This window comes from Desmodus rotundus, chromosome 5, assembly GCF_022682495.2.
Source record: "Desmodus rotundus isolate HL8 chromosome 5, HLdesRot8A.1, whole genome shotgun sequence".
In the NCBI taxonomy this organism is placed as follows: domain Eukaryota; kingdom Metazoa; phylum Chordata; class Mammalia; order Chiroptera; family Phyllostomidae; genus Desmodus; species Desmodus rotundus.
The window spans coordinates 149,684,371-149,704,057 of record NC_071391.1 but is presented as its reverse complement, the minus strand read 5'-3'; the positions used below and the strand labels follow the sequence as shown (position 1 = coordinate 149,704,057).

Below are 19,687 nucleotides of genomic sequence, written 5' to 3'. Positions count from 1 at the left end.
CTATATTGTTGGCTATTGTCCTCATGCTGTACTTGATATCCCTGTTACTATTTGGTAACTAGCTAGCAATTTGTACTTCTTAATCCAGTCACCTTTTCACCCAGCCCCCACCCCCCTCCCGCTCTGGCAACCACCAGCCTGTTCTCCATGTCTGCGCACACTCACTTTCTCGGGCAGGAAGGATCACAGAATGGGGCAACATTTCACTTTTGTGTGCGGCGGAAATGGCAAACCAATTTTCCTGCCTGTCACTTTCAGGAGGGTTTTTGGCTTATGTCTTTTCTTCTCTCTCCCACTTGCCTCACTTTGCAAGGTGAACAAAGGAGGAGAAGACTCAGCGGCCCTAATTTAAGAAGAGAGCTGGAAGGTCTACCTGATATTCAGGATAAAAATCTGTCTCGCTGCTGGGTTCTTTCTTGGGTCAAGCAAGAAACACAGCACAGGAAAAACGAAAAAGAAAGTGGCCAAAAGGGTCGATAGGAAGTTCTTAGTGTAAGAAGCTCTGTGAGCCCGTGAATGAAGACTCAGAACCAGGATGAGAAGCAGGCCAGAGGTGCGGTTGGAGGCAGCTTGTTCTTCTCCTCCTCTCAGTGTTTATAAAAGGAATTTGATGCACTCCTTCCCTGTGTCTGCCGCTGAGTTGGGTGACTGTCTTAGTCTGCTTGGGCTGCAAAAAAAAGTACCCCAGACGGGGCACTTCAACACAAGACATGTATTTCCTGACAGTTCTGGAAGCTGAAAGTCTGAGATCAGGACTCTTATAGTCAGTGGAAGTGGTATTTCAGGGATAAAAGTGAAATGAGGCCATTTCAGACAAAGGAAAACAAAGAGAATTCATCGTGCAAAGACATGCTTCAGAAGAAATGATAAAGCAAGTTCTTCAATTTAAAGGGCAACCATAATAAGGAAAATTGAATTTTCAGGAATGATATATAGTAAATACCTGAGTAAATACATAAAACTAGTTTTTTCCTCTTAAATTCTTTAAAATGCGTATATGTGTTTAAAGCAAAAATTATAACATTTTTGTCTTGAGATTTCAATGTATGCAGATGTAATTCCTATAACAACTGTAACAGAGGACAGTAGAAGGGGATTGGAGGTGTCTATAATGGTTGCAAGTTTTCTGTATTTTACATGAAGCGGTAAAATAGAATGTGAAAGGTTAGGTATGTGTATTATAATCCCTAGACAACCACTAACAAAATAAAAAAAAAGAATATAGCCAAAATGCCAATAGATATGCTAAAATGCAATACTAAAACATATTCAAATAATCAAAATAAGTCAATAAAGGGGAAAGAGTGAATGAGCAAACTAAAAAGGACAAGAATCCAACCATATCAATAATTAAATTAATGTTAATTTAACTCCAATTAAAAGGCAAAGTAGATACTGACAAAGTATATAAAAAAGCAAGACTCAACAATATGTTGCCTATAAGGGACACAACTTAAATACAAAGACACAAATAAGTTGAAAATAAATGGGTGGAAAGAGATATACCATAAGAAGATGTGTAACATAAGAAGAGATATATCATAAGGGGGCTTGGACAGATATTAATAGATTGATCAAATAGACTTCACAACAAAGAGTATCATCAGGGATAAACTGGGGCATTTAATGTTGGTAAAAATTCTCCAGGAATAAATAAAAATCATACATGTGTTGGCGTCTAATAAGAGAAACTGAAAATATACAAACCAAAAACTTAACAGAATTAAAGAAAAGAAAAACAATTCCACAATTCTGGTAGGAATTTTAGTACTCATATTTCACCACTTGATAGAGCAACTAGACAAAAAAAAAAGATCAGTGAAAACACAGAAGATCTAAATAACACTATCAATCACTTTGATATAATTGACATATGTCCTGCACTATACCTACCAGTACAATATACATCCTTTCCAATGTATGAAATACAGCCACCCAAACCGACAATATACTGGGCCATAAAACAACATGTTTCCAAGCATCGAATCACACAGAGTATGTTCTAGCTGAAACAGAGCTAAAATTAGAAATCAGTAACTACAAGATATTTAAGAAAATCCCAAATGTCTGGAATTAAACACTTGCAAATAATTCATGAATCAATGACCATAAGGGAAATAAGAAAACCCAAGAAGGAAGTCAGTAATAAAAACAAGAGCAGAAATTAATAAAAGAGAAAACAGCAGAGAAGATTAATAAAGCAAAAACTGATTTTTGAAAAAACAAAAAAAGTTGACAAGCTCAGACTCTAAGGACAAGCTCAGACTTTAGCCACGGACAAGAGTGAGAATACGAACCACCAATATCACCATTGATAAAGGGCTTATTACCACACAGCCTCTAGACATTAAAGGTCTAGGGAGAGACTGCTACGAACAAACTAATGCAAAAAAATGAAGGCATTATATGAAATGGACACATTGCTTGAAAAATACAATTTACCAAAGTTGATACAAGAAAATCCAGAAAATCTAAATCACCCTATATCTAATAAAGAAATGGAATTTGTTGCTCCCAGAAAGCTCTCCCAGAAAGAAATCCCCAGACCCAGGCAGTTTCACTGGTGAATTCTATTATACTTTCAAGGACAAACAAAACACTAATTTTTCGCAAACTTCTTCAGCAAGCAGAGCAGCAGGAAAGCACTGCTGAGCTTACTTTATCAGGTCAGCATAACACTGCCAATACCGCCTCATAAGGAATCTACACCCTGAAAAAAATGATGGATCAACATCTCTCATGAGCACAGATGGCAAAGATCCTTAATAAAATTTTAGCAGATGAAATCCAATAATGCACCCTGGCTGCTGTGGCTCAGTGGATTGAGCACCGGCCTGCAAACCGAAGGGTTGCTGGTTTGATTCCCAATCAGGGCACAAGCCTGGGTTGCGGGCCAGGTCCTCAGTGAGGGGCGCACCAGAATGATGTTTCTCTCCCTCTCTTTCTCCCTCCCTTCCCCTCTGTCTAAAAATAAATAAATAAAATCTTTTAAAAAAAAGAAATCCAATAATGTAAACAGGGAAAAAAAAGAAAAAAGATAACATATCAAGACCAAGTTGGGTTTATTGCAGAAATGTGAGTTGATTTAAGACTACAAAAAAAAAAAGTGTCATTGGCATATGAAACAATTGAAATAAAATTATTTGACAAAATACAAAATATATTTATGATACAAACTCTCAGAAAACTGGAAAAAGTAAGTAACCTCAAACTGATGAAGGGCACTTATGAGATATCTACTGCTGACATCATATTAGTGATATTTGCCCCTTAGGATCATAATTACAACAAGGGCACCCCTGGTCAACACTTTTATTTAACATTGTACTGGAGGGCCTAACCAGTTCAGAAAGAAAATAAAAGTCCGAAATATCAGAAAGAAGAAGAAAAATGGTCTTTGATATTTTGATTGTAGAAAATGCTAGGAAATCCATAAAATAACTATTAGAACTAATAATTGAGTTTAGCAAAGTCACAAGATACAAGGTTAATATAAAAATCAATTGAATTATTATGTACTAGGGGCAAACAACAGAAAAATAGTAGAACCAGAAAAAACACTTGGGGGAAAAAATCTAACTAAAGACATACATAATGTCTATATCAAAAACTATAAAACATGGCTAAGAGAAATTAAAGAAGACCTAAATAAGTGGAGAGATACGTCAAGTTCATTGATTGGAAGGCTTAGTATTGCCAAGATGGCGATGTTCCCCAAACTTATACACAGACTCAATACAATCCCAACCAAAATTGCTTTTTTCTAAAGAAGCTGACAAGCTGACTCTAAAATTTACATCTAAATGCAAAGAACCTAGAATAACAAAAGAATGTTTAAATTTTTATGTATTGACGAGAGAGAGAAAGAGAGAGAGAAACATTGATGTCTTGATCCACTTATGTATGCATATATTGGTTGCTTCTTGTATGTGCCCTGACTGGGATCAAACTTGCGACCTTGGCCTAGTTGGACAACCTTCTAACCAACTGAGCTACTACTGTCCAAGGCAAGGATTTTTTTTAAAATGGAAAATTTGTAGGACTTTCTTAACCTGACTACACTACTTATTATAAAGCTATAATATTAGCAAAAAGATAGATTAGTAAAGATCTATAGACAAATAGATCAATGGAGAAGAATCCAAAAATAGAACAAAACATATACGGTCAATTAATTTTGGCAGTTTCCAAGGTGATTCAATGGGAATAGAAATGTCTTTCAAAAAAAGATGCTGAATCAACAGGATATTCATATGGAAAACAAACAAACACAAAAGAACCCTTACATACTATATACGAAAATCAAGTAAAAAGATCACAAACCTAGAAATAAAAAACATTAAACACTTTAAGGAGAAAACACAGAGGAAAATACTTGCAAACTTGGGATAGATAAATTCATAACACATATACTAGACAGAGGATTTGTACCCAAAATATGCAAAGAACTCCTACAAATCAATAATAATTGAAAGATAACCCATTAAAAGGTCAAAAGATTTGAAAAAATACTTTACCAAAGACATAAAAATAGGCAATATGAAAAATTGTTCTACATCATAAGTCATTGGAAAAATGCAAATTAATACAACAATGAGATACCACCACACACCCACTGGTGAGGCTAAAAGTAAAAACACTGACCAACATGCTACACGCTGGTGAGAAGATGGAGCAATGGGAACTTGCACAGTATTGGTGGACGTGTAAAACGGTATGGCCACTGAGCAGGGTTTTTAGGTTGAGGGTATGCACATACTCAACCGCACTAAATATGTCAAACCATTTTCCAAGGTGGTACCGATTTGTAATCTCAATTAGCAATGCTAAAGAGTTCCCAATGCTACAAACCCTCCCAAGCCCTTGGTATTGGCAGGCTCCTCGTCTGTACCCGTCTGGTGGGTGTGAAGTGGCAACTCCCTGCAATCCTAACTTATGTTTCCCTGATCACTGGTAAGATAGAGCATCTTCCAATATGTTCATTCTTCATTTATATTCCCTCTCATGCAAAGTGAATTTTCATATCTTATGCCCATGTGTCTATTGGGTTGTCTCTTTTTATGGATTTATAAAAATTCTTTATTTACTCTGGATAGTCATCTTCTGTAGGTCATATGTGTGGCAAATATCTTCTCCCAGCTGGTGGCTTATCTTTTTACATTCTTGACAGTGTCTTTGATGAACACAGATATTCTTCACTTCATACAAATATAAATATGGTAGGACTATTTGCTTACAAGTTTAACTTTTATAAATTGAGCAAAATGTTCATTCTTATGGGAACTTAACGTAAGAGTATTTGTGAGAGATTCTATTTTTAAGACAGGGAGTTTATCATCAACTTCATTCATTCTCCCAAAGCACTGATTTTTAAACATTTTTGTAGCTCTATAATACTTTTCAGAAATGTAATATTAATAGAAAAATTCTGAAATGGACTTGCAAAAAAACCCACATTGAGTACTTAGGAAATAAGTTTCATATTTCTAGAATCAAATATAGCTTTACCCAAACCAATTACTTAACTTTCCCTCCCTTTGTTTTTCTTTTCTTCCAAACATAGAGTTCCTATTTTGGAGGAATAAGAGAATGCCATATAGACATATATGGTCATATGTGTGTTTATACACACACATGTACATATATATCACAGATAACATATGAAATAAATAACATATAATATATAATATCTTGATTTTTAAATAGTAGTTGATAAATTCCCTTTATTCCCTATATATAAGATGGTGAAAGCAGACTAGACAGCTAGACTGGGTAGATTGCAATGTATAGTAGTGTAAAGTACAGAAGTCCAGTGTATATATAGTACAGTACAGTATAGTAAATAGAATTCACAGTTTGAACCGGAGATTATTGATGAACGATTCTAAATCACTTTGGCATTACTGTATGTGATAGTCACAGAACTCTGTTACTTGTCCCATCCTGTTTAACATTTTTACCTTGGTCCTGGAAGAGGTTGAAATAAAAATGAAGATGCTTTCCAATTCTTTCATCATTTTTAGTGATATAGAGAAAAGAAGACCAATTAACCAAGCAGATGGCAAAATCAAAATTCGAAAAGATCTCAAAACCAAAAAGATGGAATTTAATCAAGGAAACTGTAAATCTGTCTTCACATTTAAAAGTTAACCATGCAAGTAAATAGTGAGTCTTCCTTAGCTAAATTTCATTTCAAAAAATATTATGGATGGCTTACTTGACTTCCTGTTTTAAATGAGTCAAGGAGATGCAAGCTTTGACACAGTCCAAACTGCTGAGACAGCAGTAAGGTGTTGCTCTGGACAGGGTGGCTCCAGCTCCCTGTGTAAAGATGCTCGTGACCCCACATGGGCACCTGATCCACTGTGTTCAGTTACAGGGGCCACATTTCAAGAGGTACATCAACGCTATGGATGGTAGCCAAAGAAGAGTGTTAGAGTAGCATGTGGCACCTGGGCAGGAAGCAGTCTGCTTACCAGCAGGGTTTCCTAGCATGCAGTTATACTCCACTTGGAGAGGTGGTGGCTTTTTCTAATTGGCACAGACATGCCATTAGCTAAACACACCAGGATCATAGAGATCACTTCATGGGAAGTTGGAAAGGTAGAAATGTTTGACAGGAGAAAGGCAAACAGAGACCCAGCCCTGGAGTCCTACTGCCCAGCCCTCCAGGAGAACCCTGGTCTAAGAGAGCAGAGACTTAACCACCTCTGGACCCACAACTAGGCTTCCCTTGCTGCTTCTCTGACCCCAAGGCTATGCTCTTATTTGGAAAACGAGGCTTTGTCTTGTTCCTTAAAAAAACAAACCAACCATGGAATGGTGGTCAAGAACATGTGGATCAGGTTGAAACTGTGGTTTGAATCCAGATGTTGCTTAGTGACTGAATGAATGATCTTGAGCTATGACTTTAATATCTATGAGCCTCCTTTCCTTACATACAAAAAACACGGGGCAGTGGTAGTAAAATCAGCCTCGTAGCACGAGGTGGGTGTTAAATAAAAAGAATCTTGTAAAGGGCTTGGCATGGGACACAGTAAAAGCTTTGTGGTGGGTTTCATGACCATCACCCTGTCAGAATCTCCCCAGGTGGCCAGGGCCCTGTAGCAGGTGGAGAGCACCCCAGGTGTCTGCTGGTCACCTCCTGGACTTTCAACAGTAGGGTTCTCCAGATGCCAAGAATTATGTTCAGTGTAGTAGCCACCAGTCACCTGTGGCTACTGAGCACTTGAAATATGGCAAGTGCATCTAAGGAACTGATTTTTAAATTCCATTTGGTTTTAACTAATTTCCACTGAAATTTAAATATCCATGCTGCTAGTGGCTGGCTGCCTCACTGAGCAACGCCTAAGAAAAGAGATGCTAATGGCGTGAATGACCACAGACCAGGGTGGGCCATGCGTACTCGTCCATGAACTAGTCAAGCTGAGGTTGCATGATTAGAGAAAGGGGTGCAAAAGCATCCTCAAATTGGGCATTTCCCCTTCAATTTTGACCTGTAGGGGTTTGTCTTCATTCACGTGCTTTTCTTCAACACCATGTGTTTGCCACACACCCACCCAGTCACTTTCCAGTCACTGGCGAGTGCTATGATAGGATGATAGGACCAGAACAGCAGCTCCGCAGGCCTCACCGTGGCAGGCGCAGGGCTTGCTGGGGTGTTCAGGATGAGCTTACCATATCCCAGCAACAAAGGGTGATTCTGTCTGCATTTTTGTTTTCCGTCAGCTAAGAAACAGGAAGCAATGTTCAACTGCTCCCTGCCCAGGAGTGGTGCTCACAGCTCTCTCCTGGCTGGTGTTTTTCAGAACAATGGAAATAAATCTGATGTAATGTAGCAGAACGCGACAAGGGTCGGTTTTCCCCTTAACAAATACTCATTTGAAATGGTGCCCAAGCCCTGCACGAGGAGCGATCTATTTCCCACAGCAGTGTTCCGGCAAAACCCATTACTAATTCCACAACTCAAATTAAAACTAACAGAGCTTGAAGGCTGGGGCCAATACGCTCTCTGCTGACAAGGAGCAGGGATGGGTGGGGGAAGGGGCCCAGCGCACTCGCGTGTGTATGTGTTTAATTACACTGTTTAACACACTGAGAATAATTTAGCCACCCAAGTGGAGAAAATAAGGCACTTAACTGCTCTCTGGTGGAAAGAAAAAAAAAAAGCCCATGCAAACCACTTTTAATTATGTGCCACCTAGGCACACCTCAGGGCTTTGGAGGGAGAGAGAGGGAGAGAAGGGGGAACAGAGGAGAAGAGAGGTAGAGTAAGGGAGAGAGAGTAGTGGGGGAGGAGAGAGAGGCATCTCAAGGGAGAGAAGGGGTGAGAGGGAGAGGGAGAGAGGAAGAGAGAGAGCAAAGGAGAGAGAGGAAGAGATGGAAGCAGAAAGGAGGGAGAGAGAAAAACAGAGAGGGAAAGTGGGGGAGAGAAGGGAGGGAGGGAGGGAGGAAGAGAAAAAGGGAATCTTCCGTGTGTGCAAATCTCTGAGAGCTGGGAAGGGCACTGGCTACTGCTCAAGGCAAGCTGGTGTGAGGCAGTGCAAGGGTGCGAAAGAACATAAATTTTAGGTTTTAAAATAGAACTTAATACCTAGACCAGCACTTTCCCCAGGTCACTCCCCCACTTCAGAATCATCTCAGTAAATTTCTATGCCTTGGTGGCTTGAAAGCCACCGGTGAGGTTTGTGGCCCTAGAAAGGCAGGCCTTGGAGAAAGACTGCACAGGGCTCACTTTGCAGAAGGGGAAACTGAGGCTTAAGATCATGGACAGCACCTGGAATAGACTGCTGTGTGGCTTGGAGCTGTCCCCACCAATGGGCCTCTTACTTCCTGTTTTGTTAGGGCTGAGAGGGGTCTAAGATAACCTTTAATCCAACAAGTGCCCTGGGAGAGGGAGAAGTGCAAGAAGCCTCTCACAGGGCTCCAGATTTGCAAAGCTTCTCAGAGCTGGACAGGTGCCAGAGAAGTGAGTGCTCAGAATAGAACCATCCAGGTCTGCCAGTGAATCTGGGTTCTGCGGTGGGGCTCCCTGCCAAGGAGATGAGCAGCCTGGCTCGAGGGAGGCAGAAAGCAAAAACGACTTTCTGTGGCCCATAGGCAGTGCATGGGCAACCCCATGCTCCTCTCTCCTTGGTGACCTCACCACGTGGGCCCCACCTCTGTGGGGACTTGGGGCCTCAGGGAGCTCAGAGAGCTCGGCTGGGGGCTTCCTCCCAGGAGACCCTGTGGGTGAGAAAGAGAATGTGTGCCCAGAAGAAAGGAGTCTGTGCTGCTCCCTTAAACTTGTGAGCCGTGGGCAACCGGCTGTTCCACTCTAGCCTCACTTTCCCCACTGGGAACACTAAGAAGGTTGGACATACTCTTAAGTGATTCTCGGCTGTAACATTCTGTGTTTGTAAGACTGAGAACGTAGGTGTTTATGTGCCCTAAGTGACACTGTTGGGCAGACAATGAAGTAGGAACCCAATGAATATATTATTCCTTTCCATTAAATTTGGGTTTGTCCTGTGCAAACACCCAAAAATGAAACTTGGCTTTGCACGAAAGCATCCTCCTCTCCGGTCCCCAGAGTTCTTTGATACGTGTTACTCACTTATGAAGAGAGGCCTCAAAACTCTCTGAGTGTGCTGTCGATGTATTCTGAGGAAGAGATAAGGTGTTCTTTCAGGGTTCTGTAACCCCATGTGTCTGAGAAACACTGTGTAATATTAGAAGTGATCTTGGATGTCTGGGAATGGTTTCTTTTATTCCCATCCATGAAGTGAGGATGTACTTCCCACTTAGCTAATTCAAATTCCTTTCAAGCAAATTAGGGGGATTTAGGAAGCTGGGACCCATCACGTAGCCAATTATGATCTAGGTCCAAAGCACACTGTTTCCGACCCACACTCCCCAGGTGGCCAGGCTCCAGGCTGCTCACTTCCCAGAGACATGAATCGGGGAGGGCTTTGGCAAGCACGGGGGGCATGGAGTTAGGGCCTTTCAAAGAAGGTTTTTTGGAAGTTGATAACATATTTAGATAATGTATTCTTAAAGGATATCCTTTTGGCCTTTCCTCTTAGGTGTTCAGTGAAGTGAGACAAAAAGAAATGCAGACAATAGATGAGACAGAGATAAAGACAGAGGGACAGAGAGGCCCGGGCAGAGCTGGGAAGGCAGACAGACTGAAGGACAAGGCAGTCAGTGCAGATGGAGGTCTCGAGAAAGAAAGGGAGGAAGGAGAGGGCCGAGATGTGGGCAGAACAAAATCCACTGATGAAAGGCATTTTCATGCACGTCCAGCACCCTATGGGGCTGACATTGTGTCCAAATATCACCGAGCTTTCTGGCCCCTGAGATGTGAGCCCTCCAGGTACCCCTGGAAAATGTGCAAAGGTTGAGACCCCTGCTGGGGCTCTAGGACATTCTCTCCAGCTATGAGAGGGGTGAGAGCCAGGCACTGTCTCTGGCCACAGCACAGGGGGAGAAAGGGACAGGGACACTAGCGGTTGGACCTCTGGCCCGGTTACCTTGGGCATCTTGGGCCTGTGGGGGCCGTAGATATGAGTGGGCCAAGCCCTGCACCAGGCACCTCCCCACTGCAGTGTGTGGAGGGAGTCTGCTGGAGAGAGAGCCACAGCAGCCAAACATTTCGGCTAAGGGATATACTCCCTTTTCTGACCAGCTTGGGGACATAGGATGACGATATGCCCCAAGAAGGCCCAGCCCACTCACTTGCTCTGAGACTTTTTGGAAAGCAAGCTTCCATTCAAGCAAATGGGATCACACTTGTGGGGCTGAGGTCAGGGACAGGGCGTGGACCTGCAGGAGGGGAAAATGTTTTGAAAACAAGAGCTTTCTGAATTATGTATGTCAAAGAGCATCATGAAAGAGGACAAACTTAGAACACAGGTGTGTGATTGTGTGTATATGTAGATTCCCATGCTCCTTCCTTCATTCTTTCCCACCCCTAAAAACTCCAAGGAGGCCAGAGCATCTGAAGGTGGGGGCTAGGGTGGGAGGAGAGAAAGTAGAAAGAGAGATGAGCAGAACCAATCTGGGAGCTGGCTTGTGAGGGGGCCTTTGGATAGGTGGCGGGAAGGACAGGCGGGATGAAGGGGGACGACTGTGCCCACAGAGCCTCTGCCTGAGACAGTGGAGACGCTGCCACAGGAAACCTCTGCCTCCCTCCTGCTGCCTGGGCTGCCTGCCGGCACAGGGGAGGCAGTCAGGGGCCATGGGGCAGTCCTGTCCATGTGCATAAAGTGACCCACCCAGTGAAGGGAGAAGACAGGGTTCACAAAGTGCCAGAAGGAGACAGTGACAGGGGATCAGGACAGCCTCTGAGTTGAAGGACTGTGCCTGAGGCGGCCCAGCAGCCAGCCATCCTGAATGCCTCTGCTCTGACTCTCTCCCCCAGACAATGCCACCTGTAGGTTTCTTAACTCTAGTTTCCCGAAGGAAGCTGGAGACTTCAAAATGGCACTGAATGATGTAGCTCAGCTGGTTGGCAGCCACTTCTGGATAGACAATGTTTGGCTATGAACAAGGAACACGTTCCTATGACCTCTCCTACCTCAGATACGTGAGAACTGACTGCATCCGGATGTGGGTCACTGGCTGCATCTCCTGAAGGCAGGTGTGCAGTCAGTTCTGATGGAGACACGCCCCTCAGGGTCTCTGAGTTGCATGGGAGGTCCTGGTCGGCCTTGATCCTCTGCAAGGGGGTGGGCACAGAAGGGCTGACCCAGCCAGTGAACAGAGGCCAGTGTACTGCCCAAGGGGCCATCTTCTCAGAGAGAAATCAAACTGAGGTCCTGGCCACTCTCACTTTTAAAGATCCCTTGTGGCTGGTGTCACAGAGCAAGAACGTTAACCCAGGGCTCGGATCTCTTCCAACCCAAGGACTCAGAGGCAGGTCATCACCTAGGTCCACTGCCTTGGTACAAGATACTTCTCTCATTAAACCCAGCTCTACTGGAGGGGGTAGCAGCAGGCAACCCTTCCCCTCCACACCCCTACACCATCTCTTAAAAGTGTACATGTGCTCATTAGCTAAATAGATCATCTCTGAAGCAATGCAGAAGCTGGAAGAGATGACCTTCAGTTGCCTTTCTATATGAGTGTCACAGATTACAAGGGCCTGGAAGGCCCCTTAGGGATCTCCTTGTTTGACTACCTTAATTATTAAATAGAGGAAATAATGTTTGGTCAAGCTTTCTGGTTGTTTATGGGAAGAACCAGTTCTGCAGACTGGTGAGCATGTATGGCCTCACATTATATTGCAGAATTTTTTACTCAAAAAGATCTGTGCAAAGCAAGACACAGCGCATGGTAGAGAAGAGTCCCCTGAGAATTCAGAGATCCAGAGAGAAGAGAGACCAAACCCAGGGCTGCCAGGGTCGAATGCAGTGCTTCCAATGGATGTTCTGTACGGAGAGCGTTGGCATGCTCAGTTCGAGCAGTTTCTCTGTTTTGGCCTTCTCAGAGGCAGATCTGAACCATGACTCTCCAAGGAGGGGAGAGTAGGAGGCAACATTCACCCAAGTGTTTGATCACTGAACCCTTACATCAAGGAGCTCCCAGCAACAGCTCCCAGAATTGGTGCTCCATACACCATGCTTCAGGAAACACTTGTCTGAGAGATAGAGTTCCGTCCGTCAATGGCGTGCTCTGCCTTACAGAGGTTTGAGAGGGTGGGGTGTGCACACAGTCTGACCTCTTCCAAACATTGAGGAGAGGTGGGATGGACCAGTCTACCTGAGGACCCCTTCGTGTTTGACTCCCTAAGGTCAGGGGACACTAGTGCCTTGCATGGGTCCAGCAAACATTAATAATAACTTGACCTGTTTTGGACAAATCTTAAGTACTGTCTTGGGGTCTCTTCAGGTCACTTGTTTCTGGGACTCTTAGCCCCCTTTTTGTCCCCAGACCACTTCTGGACTAATGAAGTACCAATTTCAAGGCATAGAGTATGGACTTCCCAGTGGCTGCCAAAGAGGCCAGATGGCACACACCAGAAATTAGGAGAGTTAACTCCCGTGGGACAAACTTTGAGCAATGGAAGATAGAAGACAGACTGGAACCAGCATGGAAATTTCCTCCCCACCCTCTCTCAGGTGGGCTATCCCAAGCCCCCATGTTTCCATATAGCTAGTCCACAGATGTCCTGCTTCGGCCAAGGGGCCAGCTATGTCTGTGCGAAGGTGACTCATCTTGTAGTGCTCCCCATTCTCCTCCTTTTTCTTTTCCTCGCCCTCACTGCTCTGCTAGTGCACTTCCCAATGAGGCCTTAGCACTTAAGCTTTGTCTCAAGCTTTGTTTTGTAGAGAACCTAGACTCAAATAATATCAACAGTAGAAACTAAAATGTTTTGAACCACGTGCCAGGGGCTGCCTAGTTCTTTGCGTATATTATCTCATTTGCTCTTTTCAATAATTGCATGAGGCAGATGCTGCGTTACCACATTTTAGTCATATGGGAACTGGGACCCAAAGAGGTTAAGTTACATGCCCAAGCGGTAGTATCATGGAGCCGGGGTCCCTGGTATCAGTTCGTGGCCCATTAGGAACTGGGCCGCACAGCAGGAGGTGAGTGGCAGGCAAGCAAGCAAAACTTTGATCATAATACCGCCTGAGCTCTGAGTCCTTCCCCACCCCCGACCTCCACCCCATCTGTGGAAAAATTGTCTTCCACAAAACTGGTCTCTGGTGCCAAAAAGGTTGGGGACTACTGTCAAAGAGCACCTATGGCAGGAACAAGCACAGTTCTGGACAGAGAGTGGACAGAGAGTGAGTCCTTGGTGCCAGTAGTGAGTCATTGATTTGTAATTTCTTGATAGCACCCTCTCTTCTAGGGCCCTCTTTCAAGAAAGTCATTCACTGAACACAACCAACTAACCAGGGGACAAGACAGTATAACTCTAGCTCTGTCATTTGCATCTGGTAAGCGCTCAGCAGCAAGTCACTCACCAGGTACCTCACTTTTTCCACCTGCATATTGGGGATAATGAGCTCAGGTTACACATAACTCTTCCCCATTACACAACCGGTTGATGACTATATTGTCATCGACCAATGTGCTAATAATTGAGTCCTCCTGCAGTTATCACCCCCCCAAAAAAGTTAGGGTTCAGCAGGGTATGGGTGGGACCATTTAGGAGATCCAGTGAATGCCACCTGGAGATCAGCAAGGTTCTGTTTGTGTTCCCGGGCAAAGAGGGCAGTCGGCAGCTGGGTCATAACCCAGCTGTAACTACAGAGGGAAAATACCTGCACTTATTCGAATGTGGTTAGCTTGGCTTCCAGCAAAACAGCTGGCGTGCTGTGCCCCCCCCCCACCCCGCACTAGGACAGAGGCACATCTCCAAGCTGACACAACTTGAGCAGCTGGAGGCACAGGAGCTGACTGTGAGGCAGCTGGAGGGGTCTAGGGACCGCTGGAGCTTCTGAATTGCTGTGATTGGTCTGTGACAAACCCAGATTTTCCAAATTTGTTCACATAATTATTAAGCTAGATCATTAGAAAACAAAAAGCATGGCCTGAGTCCCATTCCTCCCTTCAGCAAATCCTTTATTAAATATTATGTGTCAGGAACTATGCATGGGGTGGGGGGAACAAAGATGGCAGAATTCCTGCCATCAGGGTATCCGTTACGGTCAGTGTAGCCTTCCAGGTTGCAACTTTGAATGAGCAGAAAGCACAGGTGACTCAAAGATTAAGAAAGGCTCTCACTATGGCAGGTGCCAAGTTTAGACTATCTTCTCTGAGGGCGTCCACTCATCCTTTGCCCTGGGTTTTCTTGAAGTTTATCCTTGGGCACTGCATCAGAAATACCCAGTTTTTAGAACTACTGAATATATATTTCTGGAGGTGGAGACTAGGAATCTACATAATTTTAACACGCTTTCTGTGGAAATTCACATGCACTCAAGTTCAGAGCACTCTCTCCGTCCAAAGCTCTGGGAGGTCACCGCTCACACCGTACCTGTTTCCTAGGCGGATGTAGCTGATGGAACATTCGATGTCAGCAGTATTCCCGCAGGGATCAGTCAGACTGGGCAGGTCCCACGTGCTCAGCAGCAGCCCGTGGGCTGGAGAGTGGCAGCCTCCTTGGAGAAGTGGCCATGCAGAGTGCAGGCAGCACTGGCATCTGTTGGTCCTTCCCCTCAGGCTCTTCCTTATAGGCGCACCAGGTGTTGCCCCACCTTAGTTAAACAATGACCAGCAAGCACTGGGCACCGGGAGAGAGAGAGGATATTGGATTTAACTGCAAGATCTTCCCCATGCTCCACCCCAAAGCCATCTCCATCTGATCCCATCTCACTTCCTGGAGCCCCCAGCTGCTGATTTCTTGGAAGCCTGGGTTTTGGGGTTCTCATTGTTTCCAGATACTCATTTTCTTTAATTTACTTCAGGGTGTTTCCACTTGGGAGAGCAACCTCCCTTCACGCCTCCCTTCTTGTACAGGGAAGTGCCGTTCGCTGCCATGTAGGGCAGGCCAAGAGTGGTCACTCAGAGTAAATCCCATCACCTGGTCTCTCTGCTGGAGAGAGCATCTCTCTACAAATAACTGCAGAATACATTAACCCTTGGGCGAGGTGAGACTTGGAAGGTCTTGGCATCATCCCCGCTTAATGGATCAGGGAGAAAGCAATGAGGCGTGGAGAGCAGATGCTTCCTGACTCCAGAACCCCACAGCGAGGCTCACCCTATGTTATAGGAGAGAATGACAAAATAGGTAAGTAAGCAAGAGGAATGTGGAAATCACCCAGAACAGATGTGACTGGGTTCACCCCCCAACTGTGACGGGTGGGAAGAGATGGGATTTGGAACATGGGAGGAAGAATCAAAGCATGTGGGAGGTGTGGCTCAGCCCAAGCCCCTGGGAGGCAGGACCGTGGGTGAGGAGGGGCCATTCAATGACTGAAACTGGGTTTCCATCTCAGTCCTACAATGTTTGGCTCTCTGACTTGAGCACGCCCCTCCCGCCTCTGAAGCTTAGTTTAGTAATCTGTAAAATGAGGGTTATGATACTAGCCTCATCTCCTTCATATTTATTTACCGGGATGCCTACATCCCAGGGGACACACTGTGTTAGGAATTGAACTATAAATACAGTAAGCAATGAACACACTATTGTATAAATTTAATTAGTGAACAAATACACATACTCATATATTTATGGCGTGTGCTCAACATGATTTTACTAATAGGGTATGCAATTAAAAACATTTGAGATGGTTACCGTGGTGACTATCAGGTATACTGCACTATTGGGAGAGTCCCTGTGTTGACTACTTGAGACAAATATAAATATGGCCTTCTGCAGTTACAATACAGTCTTAGCTATTGCCCGAACAAGCTATTGAGGACCTGTGTTGATTTCCTCTGCTTGGTTCCATTTATGGTGTTCAGAATTGTGCCCTTCATGGAGTTCTTATTACCAGTGTTTCCAAAACTCTTCCCAGAAACGTTTCCATCAACTTTTGAAAGTGAATCCAAAAAGGAAGAAAAAACAGCAAAAGAAGATGGTCGCAAAGTTGGAACTAGCAACATTTCTGCAAGAAACAATTACAGAAATGGTAAGGAGGGAAAAAGGCCAAGCTGGGAGATGCCTCTACACAGTTCTCATCCTACGTCAGACAGGTCCACACAAGCCCAGCACACGGGACACTGTTTGCTTTTCCAAACGTATGAGGATCCGCTAACCCCGGAGCCCCGAGATCAACCTCAACCGGTTGCCCTTTGCAAATTGCTAGAACTGCAGTCTTTTGAAACCAACAATTTACCCCGCTTTCAGCTCCTGGTGAAACTGAAGTCTCCATAAAAGCAGATGATGAAATAATTGCCAAAGAAGGGGTGAGTGCTTTGGTGTGTCAGAACTACAAGCCGGCTGCAGGGCCCGAGGGATGAGAGCACTGGGTCTCACTGAGAAACAACTGAGACAACAGCTCAGAGGGTGGCAGGACCCCCACCTGAAGGAGAATGTCCCCCCTTCTCTTTTGCTCCTGTCATGGATCTTCTACCTGGTAGATGTGAAGCTGAAGCCAGCTGAGATCCCAGTAAGGGGAGAGGCTGCAAAGATGGATATTCCTGTGGAATCACCTACTTTCTGAATCTTAACAGGACACAGTGGACTTAGCCCCTCAACCTAAGGGAGGTGAGGAGGAAAAATTCACGCAGCTGCCACCAGGTACACCTCCACCCATAACACCGTCAGCTCCTATTTCACACTTAAAGGGCCTGCCGCTTCTGCTAAAGAAGCTACGCTCCAGACCGAATCACAAAAGACAACCCAGAACAGCAAGCCTAGTTCCCAAGGAGCCTCAGTGTCCTCAACTTCCTGTCCTCAACAGTGGTGTTCACAAAGGACCTCCCAGATGAGACCGTGTCTAGTTTGAGCGGAGGACCAGCCACTTAGTCCTACGGGCAGTCGTTTGAGGCCTTGTAAACATTCCAGATGATGTCAGCAGTGAGACCACGTTCAGACCATTTAGAAAAGTGTAATTGCAAAGCCCATTTCCTGGCACCATTATGTCATCCCACTGAACTTTGCCCCATGCTGTTGTTAACAGCTTCATATTTGTGCCCATGTTCTCTAAGGGAGAGAAGTTTTTGCATTATGGAATCGGCTTTTAGTGCCTTAGATAACTCTCAAGCAAGAACTTGAAAACTCCAAATATAAATATGGTTTTCTACAGTTATAATACAGTCTTAGCTATTGCCCAAACACGCTATTGAGGACTCCTGTTGATTTCTTGTTTGCTTCCATTTATGGCGTTCATAATTGTACCCTTCAGTGCATTAGTGCCTCCGTGCCTTAGATTGCACCCTTAGTGCCTTAGATTACTCTGGAGTGTGAACTTGAAAACTCCAAAAACCATTGTAATAGGGCACCTTGACCAATATTTTCAGAGTGATCCATCAGTAAGAATAGTGCCTTATGAGGTGGAATAGATATTCCCCTGGAAGGTCTTTCTGGAGGTAAAGAAAAAAACTTCTGGGAGAATAAAATGCGGAGCTAGACTGGCAATAAAAAAATCCCACATGTTTGAAAGCCATAGTTTCAGGAAAAGGAGTGTGAAAACGTTTTAGGAAGCCCCACCCACATAGTACATCTTGACACAGTGGCTAAGCAAAAGTAACCGGGAGTTTCCTGGCTTACTGACGACGCTTTTGTCTTCTCTCCTTTCATAAAACAAAGCTTCCCCTTAAAGCAGGAGCGGTTGCTCCTGAGCTGTCTTCGGGAATATCGAATTAAAAAAGGAAACTACCTCTCAAAGGAGTGTTCTTGGAGCCAAGAGACAAGCAGCTTTGGCTGATAGTCATGTTGTAACCATGGCTTAGGTGAGGGGCTGCTCTGGAAGGAAGACCTGTTCACAAATCCAGGGGAATGTTTGCTTTGGGGCCCCACGGGCTCTCGGATGTCCTCTTTCCTCATTCATATGTGCTGCGTAGAAGCCACCTGTCAGTGGTTTGTGTGTTCCAGAGAATTCCAGCCTGGGCTATTAATCATGTTAACTCTAGCTGGAATTTTCTAGCTGGACCTCCTCCAGGTCTGTAGGAAATGTGGCATGCCCCCAGACCCTTCCCATCCTGGGCAGTGCGAACATGCTCTGAGTTATGGGGGACCCACCTCCCCTTCTAGTCATCCCCCATTGCCTTCACTGCATACAATGGCCTCCATGTCACAAGGCCAATTGAGGCCTCTACAGTCACCACCAAATGTGCAGACCTTATTGTGGCCGCCCAAGCCTGGGCCACCAGGGCTGTACCTCACGTGCTCACTGGATGCAGAAAATGCTGTCATCACCACGGTGCTGTGGCCACACCACATCTTCTGCCAGCACCATGGCTGTCCCCAAGGCTGCCACCTGCATCCAGTGGCTCACACCTCATGCTCTCAGTGTCCTACAGAAACAGAGAAATTGCCCTTTTTTGCAATGTGGGGGTTCAGAATGAGTCACCCCAAGATGTGCCTTGGTGGTACATGTATTGTTTTGAGTTAAATGCAGCTTGAGCCACAACTCAAGAGAAACTTCTGCTGTCCCTTAACTACAAAGAAAAACTTAAATTAGGGGTCTTGACCATAATAAGAGATTATCAGAAATAACCTCTTTTGACTTATCGACTAAACATCTGCTTTTCTTATCATCCAGAAAGGACCCTTTGAAGCTCTCAAGACACCTTACCTCATCCACAGATCGGAATGTCTTCTACACCCATGTACTCCTTCTGTCTCAGAAGCTCTCCCACCGGTGGCATCTCTGACTACCTCATGTATGCAGGGTTCCTATACATTTGTACGTGTTAACTCTGGTTATTCTCTCTTCTGAATCTGTCTCATGTTTATTGGACTATTAGACTGACCAAAAGAACCTCGAGGGTAGAGGAAATTTCTTTCGACCCACAGCAACTTCCTCTGAACCAAAAGAAAATCTGAGATAGCCTGCGCTCAGGGTCCCCACCCTCCCCTGTGAACCTCGGCTATAGTGCTTGGCCCGCCTTGCCCGCAGGGCATCTACCGCCTGCAGGAAAGATTTCTTTCTCAGGAGACTCTTTACTCATTCATGTAGTGCACTCGTCCGTGCTCCCCTCTTGCCAACATCTAGCCATGCCTCAAAACGCCAGACCCTGGGAGAAACATCTCTTCCTCCTTCCCCCCTCCTTCCGCCCTGCTCCTTCTTCTCATCTTCTTCCGTTC

The 19,687-nt window shown here is 44.7% G+C and overlaps 1 protein-coding gene and 1 pseudogene across 3 annotated transcripts in view; one reads left to right on the top strand and one right to left on the bottom strand.

Moving 5' to 3' along the window:
• Nucleotides 1–15,131, bottom strand: part of CAPN13 (calpain 13) — a 74,834-nt gene extending 59,703 nt beyond the window's left edge. For 2 of the 3 annotated variants that reach the window (XM_045189301.3, XM_045189302.3), the window contains exon 1: nt 14,969–15,131. The gene's annotated coding sequence lies outside the window, so the exon portion shown is untranslated. The remainder of the gene's footprint in view (nt 1–14,968) is intronic. The other variant, XM_045189300.3, reaches the window with a different exon arrangement.
• Nucleotides 15,132–16,411: 1,280 nt separating this feature from the next.
• Nucleotides 16,412–17,384, top strand: LOC112298037 (LETM1 domain-containing protein LETM2, mitochondrial pseudogene; annotated as a pseudogene).
• The last annotated feature ends 2,303 nt before the right edge of the window (nt 17,385–19,687 follow it).